Genomic DNA, 20529 nt, shown 5'->3' on the forward strand with positions numbered 1-20529 from the left:
ACATCGAGAAGCTCTGCTCTAGTATTTAGAGCTTAGAGACTATGTTTTATTTATCTTCGCGTTCCCAACGGCAGTGTTGGTTAATAGCTCATACTCAAGAAATGTTAGTTGAAGAGATAATAAATGATAGATGGATAGACAGCCAAACAGATAGGCAGATGCCTGGACAATTATGTAAATAAACAAGATACACTCTCTGATGGGACCCAGAAAACGTGAAGTGATCAAAGTCACAGAGGTATGGACCCTGCAGAATCCAGGTCATCTCTAGATTCATCCTCTTCCCATCATTTATCGCGAAGTGAAGAAAGTGGGCTGCAAGGCCTGAGACAAGCCCTCCGTTTGGACCATGCATGGGCCAACCACACTGCCGAGAAGGCATCCTCCTCCTGTCAACATTTCAGATCACTGGGTCATGTTTAGAGAGTATTTTTCACAGTCCAACTCAATGAAAGAAGCCACTAGATGTGCGGAAAAACCCACAGAGCCACTGTTTTCTGGCCACGTTGGAAATCAAATTATTCTGAGTGAGAGAAGTCAAGAGGAAGCGCTCTGCCTTACCCGAGATAACTGACTCTATTTTTATAAATGTGAATGCCACGACGACACTGAATCATCCAGAACTGGACGTTACGTTGCAGCGTGTCCTGCAGCCTAGACACATCTCTGCCCTCCATTCCCCTGGCATCAGCAAGTTCGTCGGAATGCATTAACCCAGGAGGGCAGAGCCTCCCTCGGAACCTGCCCCCGCCAAGTGGAAAATCCTATAGGTCCTGGCTCCCTACCATCCACTGTCTATCACATCCCATCCATCACCCAGCCCAGGATGGGCCTGGAGGCTGCAGGCTCCAAGGATGCAGAGCCAAGACATCTTGATCCAGAGGTTCAAAGGGGCCTGGGGAGACCCTCCGGCACTGACTCCCTCCCAAGCGCACGTGAAACTCTGCCAACGACCCAGGACAACGTCGCCTCCATCAGAAGTCTACGGATGAACTCTCCTTTGGGAATCTGTTTCCTTTCCCTCTAAACTGGAAGCCCTTGACCTTTTTCTGAGTCGTGATACCTGTGAGAAGCTGATAAAGGCCCCTTTCCCTCTTCCAGGGAAAATGCACATGAATACCGTTCTTGCTTTTAATTTTAAGGGAACTTCTTAAGAGCTATTTGCAGAATCTCTAGGGTCCAGAAATTCTAGGTTAACAAACCCTGATAGAAATGCAAGCTTGAAGCCTTTTGCTCTGGTTTTCTAACATGCCTGAACCTTATCAAATGTCGACACCAATGAGAGTTGACTTAAACCTTTGGCCTAAAGGTTACTTAAGAAATTAGACAGAAAAGGATTTGTGCAGAGTGGGAACTATACAGAGTCTGATCAGAGAAAACTGGCTTTGAGTCCCAATTCTTCACTTAATAGTTCTGGGTATTGGCAAAGCCCCTTCACCTCTCTGAGTCTCATTTTCTCATTTGAAAAGCAGGAATAATAACAGTACCTCGTAGTTTTCAGACAACGTAGTTTTCAGACAACGCATTCAAAAAGTGACTACTGTGTATTACGCTTTGGTGCTTAACACATATTATTTCACAGTCTCTCCCTCTCCTTTCCTTTTCCTTCATGAGAATTGACAGATTCCCCAAGAAAGCTTCTCCCCCTCACACACCTTGAACCCCCTCTTTGACTCATCCCTTTATACTAAGACATTGATTGAGGAATTCTGCGAAAAATCCACCTGGGCTGAGAGGGTAACACCGACATCAACTGTCAAGAAACAATTTTTTAACACTTCTTTCCATGTGAGTCACTGGGGGAGGTACCATGGGGGTGGTCCTCGGGGTGTAGTTAAAATGAGCACAGTCCCTAAAAAAGACAATACGACTTAAGGGTCATGGCTACCAAGAGCCAGGTGAGCCATTCAGACAGTAAGTGCAGACCCGGGGGCATCTGAGGCTCTGCTGATTAGAGCTTGGGCTCAGAGGGGCAGGCAGACCGTGGTTTGAATGCTGTCCCCCTGACTTACCACCTATAAAACACAGGGCAAGGTCACCTTAGTCTCCTGGTCTGAAAAAACAAACAGCAGAGAAGGGCAATAATGAAACCTACTTCACAGGGCTGTACGTGGATTAAGGGACTTGCTTACACAAACGCCGAGTCTGGGATGCCCCTGAGGGCACTGAACAGATCAAGGCTCTTCTCAACGCCTGTGTGGGGTGATGGTGACGGAGGAGGCTGCTGGGGGGAGGGAAGACAACGGGCAGTGAAGAGCAGAGAGGATTCAGAGTGGGAAGGGAGGTGGGAGTGAGAGCGGGGTCACCCAGGAACATTGTCACGGTCATCAGAGATGGAGCCTAGCGGAAGAAGGATGCTGAACAGGGGCCTGGAATCTGGCATCAGAATCGGGGTTACCACTGGGTGGTCCCACAGGGAGGGGATATCTGAGACCCTACGGGGCTCCACAAGAGCCTAGGGCTGGGGAGCAGGAATAGGCACGAAGGGACAGCGGGTGGCTGGCTCTGTGGACTGGGGGCAGGAGGACAGTGTGGGCCGTCAGCACCTAGAAGGCTGTTCCTGGGGCCTGGCCCTCTGGCAAGAGCTGAGTTTCTTAAATCCAGATTGCTTTAGTGGCTACTGTTTTCGACAGTTACAGACTACGTGCTCAATAAATAACATATTGATGGATTTCTTCCTTGGCTACTGTTGCCAGGAATGAAACTACCCATGCAGCAGCTCGGGCACAGGGTTATGAATGGCTGGCTTCCGACCTCTAAGGAACCGGAGTCCGACAGGTCCAGGCGGGGGTTGGCGGGGCCGCGGTCACACAGGGCAGCTCGACCCTGGCCCCAGTCACCCAGCAGAATTAATGTGCCCACTGCCCACATTCCCTGGAAAATTGCCGCTGTCGTGCCAGACCTCTGCCTCCAAGAGGTCCCTTGCAGTGAAGAAGGGAACGTGAGGAGGCAGATACGGTTAGAGAGACGGTAGGGTCTGCAGCAAGGACACCGCCCTCCTGATAGTTACATCAGCGAACAAGACAGGCAGACAGAACCTGCTCAGATGCTGAGGACAAGATGCAGGCAGGGGCCAAGGGGGCAGGGCGGGCCTGCAGTTCTCACGGACTCCTTAAAATTCTGCACAGTCTCCAAAGCCCAGAGGAGCCAGGTCATTAAAATCTTGTCTCTGCAGGCCAAGAATAGCTCAAGATTTATGCCCCACGTTGGAGAGTCCTGCTTGGCCTGGTTGCTGCCTCTGGGTAAGAGGAGCAATCTTGCTTCGATCAGCTCCAAGGCTGGGGCTCAGGGCCAGGCTTCCTAAGGTCTAAAGGGGCCAGAGCCCCCCACCCCCACCCCACCCTTGGCGAAGGAGACAGGGCAGTCAACGAACAGTCGAGGCCAAACCTAACACCCAGAGTGAAAATGTGGCCGGGACCAGACGGTGAGCCCCCCGCCACTGTCCCGAGAAGGTACTCAGGAGACACCCGGAGGGTAAGCGCCATGCTCAGGGCTGTGAGTTACAGTGGATGCGCTAGCTGTGTGACCTGGGTGGCTCACTTAACCTCCCTGAACCTCAGCTTCCTCATCTGTAAGGTGGGAACAAAGAAAGTCCCCTTCCAAGGACTGTGGTGAGGGTCAGTACAGGCGATGCTCACAGGATGGTGCCTGAAACCAAGTAAGCAAAAACAACAGGAACTGTTGTTTTCCACGTAGGCATCTCTCTCAAGTTCGGGGAAAACACAGAAGCGAAGGAGTATCCAGGTAACTAAGAACATTCTCCAGGAGGTGGCTCTCCTAGGGTGCCCTAGGGGCCGAATGAGGAACAGATGGGGTGAGGCAGGTCCTTGGAGCACCACCCCGTGTGCCCAGAGCAACGCCCGAGGTCCAGTCAACATTTCCACAACCAGGCTGCCACGCTGCCAGCAAAAGTGATATGAACGGGTCACACGTGCTCAACCGCCGCTTCCAGGACACCCCCCTGTCATTTCAACAACCTCAGAAACACTCCATTCTAGAAACACTGGGATGAGGGGCTGAAATACTAGCCGGGAACCCAGAACCACTTCATCCATTTGCAACGCAGAAGAAATGGACCAAGAGGCCCTGCAGTTTGTCTGAAGCCAGAAGTGTTCGATTTTGCAATAGAACCCATGGAACACACTTTATGAGGGTGCCACGGTGGAGCTCTGCTACGGAAGAAAAGCCAGCTGGGAGTCTGTACTCTGCTGCTAAGCCAGGGGTCACTTCCCATCCCCAGGACCCCACACTCATGACCCGCCAGCCCCCCAGCGAGCCCATCAGCAACAGCCAGGCCTAATGACCCCGGGGCAGAAATGAACACACGAGGAACCCTGGGGTTGGGGTAGGGGCTTGCAGCCACTCTCTGCATTTCTGCCTCTCTTGCTAAGTCTTCAGAGAGACTCGTATCCTACTTTACTAACATGCCTTCTTGGAAAAAATCATTACACTCTCATTGGCTAAAAGTAATTTTGAAACTGTGTACAACTTGGTGGCCGTCCTCCTAGGCACATGGAGTTTGCAAATATTTACTTACTGACCAAAAGGACATCATGCAAGATGTACTGCTTGGTAATTTGCTTTTTTTTTTTTCCCCATGAATTCACATTAATGGATGCATGTTATTGTGCCTATTCATACACAATAAACAAAAAGACATTTTTGCTTTGAATGATGTTCATGGAATCTAAGCTTTGGGTGTGAAGGCCCAGGCTGGACTAGCTGGAGAATTTTTCCGATAGCACCCTTGTCAGTGAGATGTTACTAACCCCATTTTGTGGATGAAACAGCTGAGGCCCATAACGGTGCCTGAGGAAGGTCAGACAAGCTGTGCGAGGTGGACTGGGGCCCAGAGCTGAGGCTTCCTCCTTCCTGGAGCAGCGAACACTCCTCCTTTCAGGCTGTTCCTGAGAGTCTTGGGACTGAAAAAGCGCCAGAGGTCAGTTCAGGTTTGTTCTGATTACATAACACCAGGTGCAAAGAATGAGTCGGCTCGGTGCTATCTTTCTTTAGCCATTTCACCCAAAAGCTGATTGGAATAGTGTTTCTCCCACTGGATTATATACGAAAAAGCCAATACAAAGGTCTCCTTATTTGCAGCCCCGGGATGACTGTCCGAGGCCACTGGGGCTGCAGACAGCCTGTCCTGCAGAGGAAGGCACTGGCGGGTGTGCCCAACGGTGAAGGATCCATCTAAGCCCCAGGCCCTCCCCACCCAGGGCTCGTCCTTCTACGGGAAAGGGCCTCGCGTCAGAGTGCAGGATTTGCTGTCTGCTGACCATGCTGGGCTGCATCATAAACAACAGCAGACCGCAACCACTGGTTCGTCATCGATAAAATCAACAGAAGAATTGAAGGCAAAGTAAGCCCTTCGGGAGATTCGCATGGAGAGAGTGAAGCAGAAAGGGAGATCACTCGGGACCCTCCAACACCCTCCCTGTGCGGATCACTGAACCCATGGATGTGGAGTGTGTGCTGAGCAGCCCAGGACCACAGGGGACCCATCTCCCTGCCTCTCTCTTGCAGGCACCCCTGGTCCAAGCTGCGTGCATATGAAGCTGAATGCCTAGCTTTGTGTAAAGTGTTCCCTACTCAACCTTCCCCCTGGAGAAGGGCATAGCAACCCACTCCAGTACTCTTGCCCAGAGAATCCTATGGACAGAGGAGCCTGGTGGGCTATAGCCCATGGGGTTGCAAAGAGTCAGGCACAACTGAGCGTGCCTCCAGCAACATCAGCTAAACCTTCCACGGCCCAAGCAACCCCGCTACGCCTCCAGGAAAGGTGTCTCTGGCTGGAATGCAGACCAGTTTGATCCCAAGCAAACGAGAGGGGCATCCAGGTAACTCTCCTTCAGGGAGCCTTATGCCCCCAGGGACCCAGGACATAGTGCCCATTCCTGCCACCCAGTTGGAGCCCGGTTGTGAGCTCTGAGTGCAGGCCTGGCTCCAGACTCCATCAGGCTCTGTTCCTCGGATCCTCCGGCCTCCAGAGACCCCATGAGCTTCGGATCTACGGGTGCAAACAGCCTGCTGCCCCAGTGTGGATGCCCAAGTTTTCAGCCGGGACAAACTCCCTATTTTAGTCTTGGCAAAAACAAACAAACAAACCCAGAACTTATAAGGCTGCCGACTTCTGCACTGCTGGGGGCGAGCAGACTTCACTGCCACAGACTCACACATTACAAACTTGGCCACGGGCTTCCCGGGTGGCTCAGTAGTAAAGAATCCGCCTGCCAGTGCAGGAGACACGGGTTAGATCCCTGATCCAAGAGGATCCCACATGCCTCGGAACAACTAAGCCCAGGAGCCACAACTATTGAAACTGTAATCTGGAGCCTGGGAGCCACAGCACCTGAGCCCGCATGCCCCAGAGCCCGGGCTCTGCAACAGGAGAAGCCACCGCATGAGAAGCAGCATGTCTAGAGAGTAACGCTTGAGCACTGCAACTAGAGAAAAGCCCATGCGGCAATGAAGACCTAGCACAGATGAAAATAAATGAAATTTAAAGTAAAAATCATTAAAAGAAAGAGACTCGGCCACGTGCCCCATGGGATTCCTGGGTTGATAGGAACCATGTTGCCTGTTATGAAGGAGCCCTGAGGTGAGCTGCTCTCAGGGGCTGTGCTAACTCCACGGCTGGCCCTGGCCCTGGCGTCCCAGCGAGTCTGAGGAGGGGCTTTAAGCCACCGTCTAAAGATGCCAGCTCTTGGGAGCAGCAGGGCCTCCTCTGGGGCTGAGCTGGGCCTCCCCCGATCTGTATTCCTAGGGAGGGCCCAGTCCACACCCAGCACTCAGCCCATCTCCCTGAGCATGTAACTAAGGGGACATGTATCCCCTGGCTGTGCCCACCATGGTGTTTGACTTCAACTGGATTCAGCGGACACGTGCTGGACGAGTAAGCAAACAGCTTCCTTCCTTCCTGATCCACCTGGACCAGTGCTTTGCCTTCTCCCAAGGCTGCATCTGACAAAACGTGGTCCACTGGAGAAGGGAATGGCAAACCACTTCAGTATCCTTGCCTTGACAACCCCATGAACAGTATGAAAAGGCAAAAAGATAGGTCACTGAAAGATGAACTCCCCAGGTCGGTAGGTGCCCAATATGCTACTGGAGATCAGTGGAGAAATAACTCCAGAAAGAATGAAGAGACAGAGCCAAAGCAAAACCAATACCCAGTTGTGGATGTGACTGGTGATGGAAGTAAAGTCAGATAATATAAAGAGCAATATTGCATAGGAACCTAGAATGGTCCATGAGTCAAGGTAAATTGGAAGTGGTCAAACAGGAGTTGGCAAGAGTGAACATTGACATTTTAGGAATCAGTCAACTAAAATGGGCTGGAATGGGTGAATTTAATGCAGATGACCATTATATCTACTACTATGGGCAGGAATCCCTTAGAAGAAATGGAGTAGCCATCAGAGTCAACAAAAGAGTCTGAAATGCAGTACTTGGATGCAATCTCAAAACGACAGAATGATCTCTGCTCATTTCCAAGGCAAACCATTCAATATCACAGTAATCCAAGTCTATGCCCTGACCAGTAAGGCTGAAGAAGCTGAAGCTCAACAGGTCTATGAAGACCTACAAGTCCTTCTAGAACTTACACCCAAAAAAGATGTCCTTTTCATCATAGAGGACTGGAATGCAAAAGTAGGAAGTCAAGAAATACCTGGAATAACAGGCAAATTTGGCCTTGGAGTACAGAATGAAGCAGGGCAAAGGCTAATAGAGTTTTGTCAAGAGAACCCACTGGTCATAGCAAACACCCTCTTCCAACAACACAAGAGAAGACTCTACACATGGACACAACCAGATGATCAATACCGAAGTCAGAATGATTATATTTTTTGCAGCCAAAGATAGGAGAAGCTCTATACAGTCAGCAAAAACAAGACCGGGAGCTAACTGTGGCTCAGATCACGAACTCTTTATTACCAAATTCAGACTTAAATTGAAAAAAGTAGGGAAAACCACTAGACTATTTAGGTATGAACTAAATCAAATCCCTTATGATTATACGGTAGAAGTGAGAAATAGATTCAAGGGATTAGATCTGATAGAGTGCCTGAAGAACTATGGACGGAGGTTTGTGACATTGTATAGGAGGCAGGGATCAAGACCATCCCCAAGAAAAAGCAATGCAAAAAGGCAAGATGGTTGTTTGAGGAGGCCTTACAAATAGCTGTGAAAAGAAGAGAAGTGAAAAGCAAAGGAGAAAAGGAAAGATATAAGGATCTGAATGCAGAGTTCCAAAGAATAGCAAGGAGAGATAAGAAAGCCTTCCTCAGTGATCAATGCAAAGAGATAGAGGAAAATAATAGAATGGGAAAGATTAGAGATCTCTTCAAGAAAATTAGAGATACCAAGGGAATATTTCATGCTAAGATGGGCACAATAAAGGACAGAAACGGCATGGACCTAACAGAAGCAAAAGATATTGAGAAGAGGTGGCAAGAATACACAGAAGAACTATACAAAAAAGATCTTCATGACCCAGATAACCATGATGGAGTGATCACTCATCTAGAGCCAGACATCCTAGAATGCAAAGTCAAGTGGGCCTTTGGAAGCATCACTATAAACAAAGCTAGTGGAGGTGATGGAATCCCAGTTGAGCTATTTCAAATCCTAAAAGATGATGCTGTGGAAGTGCTGCAATCAATATGCCAGCAAATTTGGAAAACTCAGCAGTGGCCACAGGACTGGAAAAGGTCAGTTTTCATTCCAATCCCAAAAAAGACAATGCCAAAGAATGCTCAAACTACCGCACAATTGCACTCATCTCACATGCTAGCACAGTAATGCTCAAAATTCTCCAAGTCAGGCTTCAACAGTATATGAATCGAGAACTTCCAGATGTTCAAGCTGGATTTAGAAAAGGCAGAGGAACCAGAGATCAAATTGCCAAAATCCATTGGATCATTAAAAAAGCAAGAGAGTTCCAGAAAAACATCTACTTCTGCTTTATTGACTATGCCAAAGCCTTTGACTGTGTGGATCAAACTGTGGAAAATTTTTAAAGAGATGGGAATACCAGACCACCTGACCTGCCTCCTGAGAAATCTGTATGCAGGTCAGGAAGCAACAGTGAGAACTGGACATGGAACAACAGACTGGTTCCAAATAGGGAAAGGAGTACGTCAAGGCTGTATACTGTCACCCTGCTTATTTAACTTATATGCAGAGTACATCATGAGAAACGCTGGGCTGGAAGAAGTACAAGCTGGAATCAAGATTGCCGGGAGAAATATCAATAACCTCAGATATGCAGATGACACCATCCTTATGGCAGAAAGTGAAGAGGAACTAAAAAGCCTCTTGATGAAAGTGAAAGAGGAGAGTGAAAAAGTTGGCTTAAAACTCAACAATCAGAAAATGAAGATCATGGCATCCAGTCACATCACTTCATGGGAAATAGATGGGGAAACAGTGGAAACAGTATCAGACTTTATTTTTTTGGGCTCCAAAATCACTGCAGATGGTGATTGCAGCCATGAAATTAAAAGACACTTGCTCCTTGGAAGAAAAGTTATGACCAACCTAGACAGCATATTAAACAACAAAGGTCTGTCTAGTTAAGGCTATGGTTTTTCCACTGGTCATGTATGGATGTGAGAGTTGAACTATAAAGAAAGCTGAGTGCTAAAGAATTGATGCTTTTGAACTGTGATGTTGGAGAAGATTCTTGAGAGTCCCTTGGACTGCAAGGAGATCCAACCAGTCCATCCTAAAGGAAATCAGTCCCTGAATTTTCATTGGAAGGACTGATGCTGAAGCTGAAACTCCAATCATTTGGCCACCTAATGAGAACTGACTCATTTGAAAAGACCCTGATGCTGGGAAAGATTGAGGGCAGGAGGAGAAGGGGACAACAGAGGATGAGGTGGTTGGATGGCATCACTGACTCGATGGACATGAGTTTGAGTAAACTCCAGGAGTTGGTGATGGACAGGGAGGCCTGGCGTGCTGCAGTCCATGGGGTCACAAAGAGTCGGACACAACTGAGTGACTGACCTGAACTGAACTGAAGCCTGCATCTCTGCCTTCTCCCAAGGCTTCAGTATTTTCTCTGATTTTTTTTTTTTTTTTTAAGAAAGGAAATGATCTCTGCCCTCTTTTCTATTATTTTTGGCCATGCTGGGTCTTTGTTGCTGTGCAGACTTTTCTCTAGTTGAGCGGGGGCTAGTCTTCATTGAGGAGTGCGGGCTTCCCGTTGCAGTGGCTTCCCTTGTTGCAGAGCACAGGTTTCAATAGTAGCAGCCCATGGGTTCGGTAGCTGTGGCTCCCGGACTCTAGAGCGCATGCTCAGTAGCTATGGCGTGGGGCCTTAGTTGCTCCGCAGCATGTGGGATCTTCCCAGATCAGGGATTGAACCTGTGTCTCTTGCATTGACAGGTGGATTCTTTACCACTGAGCCACTAGGGAAGCCCCCAAACTTTCCTCCCCAATGCCAAATCTATGCCCACCACTGGCTACTAGAGCAGATGCCCGGGGTGGGGGGCCTTAGGCTGGAACCCTGCCTCCTCAGCTCCCCTCTTCCCAATGTAGGGGCTGGGGAACTGCTCCTCTCCACCTGCCTTCCCCACTTCCCTCGGCTCCCAGCAGCTCCCAGCTGAACCCCATATCGCCTCCCATTGCCCTCGGGCTCCTCCCCAGCACCATCGCTCCCCTATCTCTGCAGCATCCCTCAGAGCCGTGGACCACAGCGATCCTGGAAGGTCTCCCTAAATTGCCAGTGTGACACGGCCATTCCACGGGCCTCCAGCACCCGGGGGTACAAGTCACTTTACACCTGGCCACCACCAGCCCCTCTGCCCACGCTCCCCTCTCCCCACGCTGGCTTCCTCTGAACTTGGAGGGCCTCTGCGGACACCCCTTCCGTGGAGAAGCTGCCCTCCCCCTTGCCTTACGTTCCCTTTTCAGATACACAAGACCACCCAGTGGTAATCTGTATGCCTTCGACCTTTCCCCAAATTGAACTTTCCTTTTTCTTTTTAATGGGGTAAAATATACATAACATAAAATCTCCCATTTTAAGCATTTTTAAGGGTACAGCTCAGTGGCATTAAGTACATTTACAATTGTTGCATGGCCATCACCCCAGCTGTCCCCAGAACTCTCCTCATCCCGCAGCCCTGAAATTCCATGTCCATGAGACAATGGCTCCCCACCCCGTCCCCCAGCCCCTGGTGACCACCTCCTACCTTCTATCTCAGTGAACTTGACTCCTCTAGGGACTTCATCTGAATGGAAGCAGACAGTATTTGTCGCTTTGTGACTGGCTATTTTCACTATCCTCAAGGTTCGTCCATGCTGTGGCGTGTGTCAGAATCTCCTTCCTTTTTAAGGCTAAAAATAACTTTTCATTGTATGTATGAACTACATTCTGCTTCTCCTTTTATCCATCACTGGACACTTGAGTTGCTTCCATGTTTTGACTATTACGAATAGTCTGCTGTGAACGTGAGTGGACAAATACCTATTTGAGTCTCTGCTCTCAGTTCTCCTGGGGTTGTGGCTCAGCTGGTAAAGAATCCGCCTGTAATGTGGGAGACCTGGGTTTGATCCTTGGGTGGGAAGATCCCCTGGAGGAAGGAAAGGCTACCCACTGCAGTATCCTGGCCTAGAGAATTCCATGGACTGTATAGTCCATGGGGTCACAAAGAGTCAGACACGACTAAGGCACTTTCACAGACACCCTGGAGAAGAAAATGCCAGCCCACTCCAGTATTCTTGCCTGGAAAATTCTATGGACAGAGGAGCTTGGAGGGCTACAGTCCATGGGGTTGCAAAGAGTTGGACACGACTGGGTGACTGACAGACATAGGTACCTAGGTGCGGAGTAGCTGGACCCAGAGTCGTTCTGTTTAACTTTTTAGGAAGCACCAGACTGTCTTCCATCCAAATGTCATTTTCTTTTCCATCCTTCTCACTCACCAACTCTGAACATGGAGAGGACAGACCCAGACACCCGGAGAAGCAGTCAAGCTGCGAGTGTGGCAGAGAAGAAGCCGAATCTGACTCCATGTTGGAACTGCTTCTTTGACTTGCTTTTCATTGCTTCTGTTACTATAATCATACAGAAGGGCCTGCCTCTGAGAATTCTGCCCCTTTGCCCGCCTGTTTAACCAAAGTGCCTTTATTCAGAACCCTGTCCACCTGCAGATGGCAGGAAGGAAGAAATTAACACATACCCCTGCCCGAGGCCTGCCATTCTAGGAGGCGTGTGCAAGATTCATGGCCTTCTTACTTTTGCTTCCTCACCTCCCCCCATCTCTGATCTATACAAGAACCTGGCACCCAGATCCCAATAAGACAGTTATTTGCAGGCACTAGCTGCCATCTTCTTGGTCAGCTAGCTCCTCAATTAAAGTCTCTTCCTTGCCTCAGCCCCTCTTCTCTCGGATTCATTGGCCCGCTGTGGGGCGAGCAGGGTGAGCTTGGACTCAGTAACACAAGTTGCTAGGAGTTCCTTAAGAGGCCTCAGAAGGAGATTTCTCAGCACAAGAGTCTTGGGGAGAAGGGTGGTGGCCGGGTGAGGCCCACAGCTCTGAGGACGGGCTCGTTCCAGGGCGGAAGGGGCGGATGAAGGGAAGAAGTGTGAAGGTCTGTAGAGGGAGGAGCTGTCTTCTCGGAAATAAGCCACCTGAGAGCCAAGTGGAGATGCTCATGCCCTGGTGCCTGTGGCATCCAGCTGATAGCATAGCCCCAAGAAAAATCCCTGTAAGACAGGCCTAAGGAGCAACGCTTCTGAAAGAGGGGATCTGGACCAGGCATGCGCCCCTCCTCCCCAGGTGCTCTGCAGGCCAGCCGCAGCCAATGGCAGCCCCTCTGTGTCTCCACCTGGAGCAGCTTCCCGCCAGGCTCTTACTGATGCCCCAGCATCTCATTCGAGCACCAACCTTCCCAGGAGAGCCTTCCTGGCCGCCCGCCCCCCTACCCAGGCTGGTCATGCCCACTTGCTCAGCACGTCTCCACCACCAGGCTGCTGGCTTTCTGTTCATCACCTCATGAAGTTGTGTTCCTCAAAATGACATCTCTGTCTCCCCCAAACCTAGCATGGTTGAAGCTCTTCACGTATTTTTGGAGGGGTGAAGGATATTTCCCAGGTAAGTTTCTGTGGCCAAGGGCATTGGTATGTACTGAGATAGGGCCTCTCTTGACCTCGGAACTCCTGACTTGGGGGCTGGAGAATTCTTTGCTGGTGGGGGGCGGGCGGTCCTGTGCATTGTGGGATACTCAGCAGCACCCTTGGCCTCAACTCACTGGATGCCAGCACCCTTCTGCCCTCTCCCAACAACTGAAATGCTTCTAGACTTTGCCGAATTTTCCCTGGGGATTGGGGTGGTGGTGGGGTTGCGGACCATGTCCAGTGAGAACCACTGCACCAAGATCCAGGCAGGGTTCCTCAGGGACATTCTAAAAGTGCACAGCCTGGATGCGGACTCCAGACAATGTATGAAATCTCATCAGAAATACCACATTTATTATCGTCTCCTGAATGATTTATAACTTTATATATCTTGTGAATAATTAAGAAACGGGCCTGGGAACCTCTTCCAACAGATCGTCTGATAGGAATCTTAAATCATTTGCTATAAGATATTGACCCTGGTCTGATTCATTATTTACAAACCTCACTAAAGCCTGGGCTGTGGAAATGCTGTGTCAAAGTAGTTCCCATCCAGATCTTATTTAAAAAGAGCTTAGAAAATTTAGAGGGAGGGGGAGGGGAGCAAAGTTCCTGGGATAAGAATTTATAAAGGCCCAAACTTTCCGATGGAAGAAATTTCACCCAAAGCTTGTTTAACAGAAGAGGGTGAGGTTCAGGGGAGGAGGAACGCCCAGAATTGTAGCCCCAGGTGAAGCGTATCCTAATTAGAAAGGGATGCGTGAAACATTTGCTAAATCATTTCATATTCTTGAGCTCCATATATACTGGCTTCCTTTGGGGGAAATTCCTTCCTGTGCTCAGAGGGGGAAAAGTCATAGCCATTGAGCAGGGAGGGATGAGAAAATGAGGCCCTCCTCGTCTCAAAGTCCATGTGGCTGGACAAGGCTGGTCCCCAGTGGCTCCCATCTCCCAGGACCAGCAGGTCCCCCATCTTGCCCCATGCCATTGTGAAGGTCCCAGGTGGGGACGTGAAGCCTGTGATTCTGGAATGTTCCCGAGCAAAAGAACATCCCACGTTGGGGATCTGGCTGGAAATGCTGATTCAGGGACCACATCTATGGAGATCTTCCTTCTGTTATTCTGAGGCAGGACCCAGATGGTATTTTATATATATATACTTTTTATGATGGGCTCCATGGGGGAACACAGGTAAGACAAGGACCCCGCTGAGAAATGCCACCCTAAAGAGGAAAAGGGCCCAAGGACTTGCAGAGGCTGCACCCACAGGGGCCTGGAGACACATTCTAGCACCTGGATGCTCTAGCTCTGGTCAGCTGACACAAGATTCTGATTGGGTGACACCATACACAGTAAAAAGGGCTTCCCAGGTGGCTCAGTGGTCAAGAACCCACCTGACAATGCAGGAGGCTTGGGTTCAATCCCTAGGCCTCGGGAAGATTTCCTGGAGGAAGAAATGGCAACCCACTCTAGTATTCTTGCCTGGAGAATCCCCATGGACAGAGGACTCTGGAGGGCTATGGTCCAAGGGGTTGCAAAGAGTTGGACATAACTTAGAGACTAAAACAACATCGCAAAACTGGATGTTAGTCAAAGGGAACTAGGAATTTGTGTATTTTCAGTTTTGTCACAAATCCAAACGTCCAGTCATTTAGCAATAATGTTGGCCTTTCAAATTTTAGCGTCTAGAGACTTAAGAAAGGAAGGATCCAACATACAGATTCTTAAGATCTACCCCCAGAAAATCCAGTTTGGCAGATTGAGGAGGGCAGGACTCTGGGATTTTAGCAAGCACTGGGATTCACGTAGTGAACCCCTAGCTCCACGGGTCATGGAACAGCAGGGCTATCAGACACCCATGAGACATGCAGCCCCGGGCAAGAGCATTCCTAAGAGGCCCAATTCTTGGCACGATGAGCAGACTCCAGTTCTAGAGAGAGGCAGCACAATCAGCTCTGAGCTGTGCAGAGTCGAGCTGGGAGAGGCGGGGGAAGGGGTCGGCCTGGCACCCACCGGCAGCAGCCCATGCTCACACCCGCAGAGCACCTGGTCCTGCTGGAGATGCTCTGACTGGGGCACCTGGGTCCTGCATGCCAGGAATACAGCTGGGGAGACGGGGTCACAGCCTCCTCTTGACGAAAGCTCCATCCAGAGTCAAGACAAGCTGCACCCCCTCTGTGATCAAGGGGCCTATCTGTCCCTTTTTGCTCACTGTCCTCCAAACTCATGGCCAGCAGCCACTGTTCTCAAGAAGGGTCCTCTCCACAGCCTCCATCTCCAGAGCACGCCCCCCGCCCCGTCTCCTCCTGGATCACACACCTGCCGAGGCCAGCCCCTCCCACCAGGGAGGCCCATTCCCCATCCCCGGGGTTTCAGTGCAGACTATGACTTGTCTACTCAGGCCGATGTGGACTGTAACATAGCTCTTGTATTAGTCTCCAATTTCTTTTTTTTTTTTTTTTAATGTTAATTGGAATACAGTTGATTTACAATGTTGTGTTACTTTCTTTTGTACAGCCGAGTGAATCAGTTACACATATATATAAATCCACTCTTTTTTAGATTCTTTTCTCATATAAGGCCATTACAGAGTATTGAGTAGAGTCCCCTATGCTCTGTAGTAGATCCTTATTAGTTATCTATTATTTTAAACAAGAAGAATTTTTTAAAATTTATTTGGTGCACTGTCTTAGTTGAGAAATGCCAGCTCTTCAATCTTGGTTGGGGCATGAAGGATCTAATTACCTGACCAGGGATCAAACCCAGGCCCCGTGCACTGGACGTGAGAAGTCTTAGCCACTGGCCTGCCAGGGAAGTCCCTAGTTATCTACTTTATATATAGCCATGTGTATGTGTCAGTCCCAATTCTGATTCATTTCTGAGTCTGAATCTTCTCTCCCCAATGGGACTGGAAGCCACTGGAAGATAGGGCTCTGGATATGCCCACCTAACTTCCCACAACTCTAGGCAGGGGCTGAACCGAGAGTGGGGGCTTCAACAAATCCCCCCCTTGAGTATTGATTAGACTCTCCCCCTCCCCCGCTTTCCCACTGACCATTAGATTCAAGCGTCGCTCCGCGGCACTCCTAAGGCAGCACTCAGTACAAATGGAAAGGGAGAACTTTGCTGTGGACCAACTGGGTCCTCATTCCAGGCCCACCACTGCCCATGCAATGCAATCTCCAGCCAGTTACCTAACTTCTCTGAGCCTGGATTTTCTCATCTTAAAAATGTAGGCGGAAACTCAACAACAACAACCAAAACAAACCATCTGATTCAAAAATCGACAAAGGACCTGAGTAGACATTTCCCCAGAGAAGATATACAAATATGGCCAACGAGCACATAGGAAGATGCTCAGCATCACTAATCACTAGAGAAATGCCAATCAAAACTATAGTGAGTTACCATCTCACACCTGTTAGGGGGGCTACTATCCAAGACGCAGAGAACGAGTATTGAGGAGGCTGTGGAGAAACTGGAACTCCCAAACGGATGTTTGTAGACTGTGTTCATGGAGGCATTATTCACAACAGACAAAACACGGAAGCAACTCAAATGTCCACGAGCAGATGGCCGTGTGTGTGGTGTGTGTGTAATGCAATGCTATTCATTGCTCAAATAGGAGGGAAAATCCTTTAGTATGTTACAGCATACGTTAACCTTGAGGACTTGATGCTAAATGAAATAACCCAGCCACAAAAGACAAACGCTGTATAAGTTCACTTACGCAAGGTCTTTAGAGGAGTCAAATTCATAGAGACAGTGAGCAGGGTGGTGGTTGCAAGGGCTGCAGGGAGAGGGAAGGGGGCGTTGTTTAATGGGTACAGAACGTCAGATCTGTGAGATGGAGAGAGCTTGTGGATGGATGTTGGTGGTGGGGGTCATGGCTGCACAAGTATGAAGCTACTTAATGCCACTGAACTTAAACATGGTTAAGATTGTAAATTTCATGTTTTATGTATTTTATGAATAAAAGGAAAAATGGGGATGCTCATAACCAGCATAGATGTTCTCTTAAAAATCAAATGAGATGTGAAAGTACGTGGCACACCCTAACGTTTCCTCCCTCCCTCTTCCTCCTGGTCACGGGAAGGCATGTACTTGACCCAACAACAGGAGCAGGATGTAAAGGTAAGAGGGGTCCAGGCAGCCAACATTCTGCCTCGGGGGCTCCCCTCGTGGAGCTTATTCCTCATCAGTGAGTGAGGGGGGAATCTCACCAGCTCCAAGAGCCCAGAGCCCCTCTCCAATGACAGTCAAGGGTTTCCGGGGCACACAAGTTCAGCATATGCCCACCTGAGTGTTACGGGCTGAATTATGTCATCCCCCCAGGACCTCAGAATGTGACCTTCCTTGGAAGTAGGCTCTTCACACAGGCAATTGAGTTAACATGAGGTCAGTGTGACTGGTAGCCTATAAAAAGGGAGAGTGTGGACACAGAGAGACACACACAGGGAGGATGCCGCGTGACACGAAGGCAGAGACGGGGTGATGTGTCTACAAGCCAAGGAACACAGAAGACTTGGAGCAAACCACCCGCAGGCAAGAAGAGCGGGCTGGCACCTTTCCCCATCACAGCCTCAGAAGGAACTGGCCCTGCTGACACCTTGATCTCCGCCTTCCAGCCTCCAGAAATGCTAAAGAGTAAATCTCTGTGGTTCAAGCTGCCCAGTTTGCAGTCCACTGTTACAGCTGCTGACCTAGCAATCAAATACACCAAGTCCTGATAGACAGTGTGGATTTGAAGGCTGGGAAGTTGCACAGAGCCCTGGAAGCTGCCTGGGAACAGAGGGCAGGGTCTGTGCTTGCCAGGGATGCATGCATCTTGCAAAGCCCCTCCCAAGGACCCTGGCTGGGGAGGAGGGCCCCTGGGGCGGGGAGGGGCAGCCCGAGAGAGGCACCTACGGTCCCGAGGACAGGGCCGCAGCAGCCCCCGGTGGTTTATTATTTATAAGGCTCTGTCATCATTCTGCTCTAACTCACTTCAGAGAGTTTTTAATATTTCAGAAACAGATGAGCCTCGCATTGCCCAAGCTGATTCGTGCTCTTAGTCATACAAATCACTTCCTCCCAAGGAATGAGGCAAGATGACTTCAAGTTAAACATTTCAGAGGTTGTGCAGAGGGAAGGAGCTGGTCCCCAAGGAGGCTCCAGCACCCCCAAACAGAGCTGGGACATGGCCATTGAGAGACTTGGCCACTCCAAGCCCAGGTTGCCTCTGTCCATCCCCCACTGCCCTGCCTGGCACCATCAGTTGCCATCTGCTGGGCACTGGCCCAGGCCCTCTGTGCCCACTACCCCACAGACCCCTCCAATACTGCTACCCCCCCATCTCAGAGAAAAAGAAACTCAGGTCCAAAGAAGTTCAGTTAACACACCAGAAGCTCCCCTGATGGTGAGCTGAAGCCAAGATCCTAGTCCAGCTCTAAAGCCCAAACACCCAGCTCCTCCTCCCATCTGAGCCATCCTACTGAAGGTCATCCCGGGCGAAGGTGACAGTGACGGCAAAGATCTGGGGTCAGACCCCAAGAGCTGTGGGGACACAGCCAGCCGTGGGTGTCTGATTAGCACAGCTGGGGCGCCTGCCAAGCGGGTGCGGGCCCTCGCTTCATAATCCTCAATCTAGACTATAAAAGGAATTTAAGATTTTTTTTTTAATGGTGATGCCTGCAGCAAGGCTTCATGAAGCCTTGGAAAGAAGGGAGGTTTGCCCAGGTCTTTCCCTGGCATGATCTTTAAGAGATCTGCTGGGGTCTCCCTTCCCCACTGCCCTGGCCCCAAATCTCAGAGCCTGTCCTACCCACTGTCCGAGGGCCCAGGTCCCTGGGGACAGAGGCAGAGGTCTGACACAGAACACCAGCAACGTGGACATGTAACAGGGAGGGGAGGGGCCCAGATTTCTGGAAATCCTGGGGTGGGGGGAGGGCAGCTGCTCCCTGGGGTGGGCAAGGCAGGGGACGTGTACCCCACTTTGAGGGGGCGCCCTGGGCTGTCGAGGGGAGGCCCGCCCTGGACTGAAGCTTCTACGTTCACTGAACGGCCCACTGCTGCTCACCAAGGCCCCGCAGAAATCTGGAAATACCTCTGTTTCAGATCATGCTTTGTCTCACATCCATCACAATTCGTTTGGACTAAATTAAATTTAATTTCAAAGGCTGCCTTGGGCCTAGGAGAAGGACAGGGAGTTGGGGTAAGAACTGTGTCACCAACGAGCAGTTTCCTGAGGTCAACCTGCTCAGCTTCACGCCCACCCCAGACCCCAGTCACATGCCCGCGGGCCCTTGGACAGCCAGCGGTGTTGGATGAATACCCGGTTCTCAGAGTGCCCTGGAGACAGCGGGCCCCCAGGGGACCGTGAGTCCCCTCCGCCCCTCTCTTCATGTCTGGGCACAGTATCCTAATGAGGAGGTGATGACAAGTGCCCGCATCATCCCCAGTGATAACCAAGGAGACCCTGGCGAGCCTCCCGGAGGGCCGCCCCACTCTCCGGGTCTGCAAGGAGAAAGTTTAGCACCGAGGGCATGGCTTCTGGCTCCAGCCTCATCTCCCTCTGTGTTCCCTCCAGGGTCGTGACTTACTATGTTTCTCCGGGATGACGGGCCCTCCGGGGGCCATTCCTCCAGGCCCTTTCACCACGGATGTCCAACTCTGAGAAGAAAGAGCGCTGTTCCAGCTGCGGGACTCTCAGGACGAGCAGGTGGGAGACTGCGGTGGTCCAGGGGAAGGCATTATGCCGGCCCCAGGGAGGCCCTTGGGACAATCTCCTCCAGGGCATTTATGGAGCCCGGGGTGGCAGCTGCGAGAGCAGGGAACCAGGCTAGAAGGCACCAGAAGGACCACATCCCCATCCTCCTGCCCCCTTCCTCCCCTTTCTTCAAACCCCAGGCCCTCCGGCCTTCATCCAGGCTCTGGGGTCCGGAAGCTGGGTCTCTGCAGCCCCCTTGGCACATGGTGTCAGCCACACCAGGCTCCTGCCCACAGGGACTGGCAGCACCAGCAGGGGCACAGGGATCTGGGTGAGGAGGAGAGACGGGTGATGCACAGACGGGTCCGTGTGGAGGGAGATGAAAGCCTCAGCCCTGGGCACCTAGAAGTCCTCTAGAGCGTGGTCACTGGCCTTCCCACCCCATGCATCAGTGGCAGGGTGCAGTTTTGACACTGAACAGCTACCAAGGTGCGAAGGGAAGAGCTCCAAGTGCCCCGGCCGAGTGGAGCCTAGACGCCACCCCTAGGCCCCCCAACCCCCAATTCCCAGCTCTTTCTAACGGGCCACCCAGCATCAGGGCCAACTCAGCGCCCCGGTCGGACACGTGCACACACAGGAGATGGAAGCTCACAACGTTCGGCTCACCCTGCCGGACCAGGTGCCCTGCTGCGCCAGATAACGGCGG

General features: G+C 50.7%; 1 protein-coding gene across 8 annotated transcripts in view; it reads right to left on the reverse strand.

Annotated features, from left to right (window-relative positions):
- Positions 1–20529, reverse strand: part of ANK1 (ankyrin 1) — a 242942-nt gene that overhangs the window by 197634 nt on the left and 24779 nt on the right. The window lies entirely within an intron of this gene.

Source organism: Bos indicus, chromosome 27 (assembly GCF_029378745.1).
Source record: "Bos indicus isolate NIAB-ARS_2022 breed Sahiwal x Tharparkar chromosome 27, NIAB-ARS_B.indTharparkar_mat_pri_1.0, whole genome shotgun sequence".
Taxonomy (NCBI): domain Eukaryota; kingdom Metazoa; phylum Chordata; class Mammalia; order Artiodactyla; family Bovidae; genus Bos; species Bos indicus.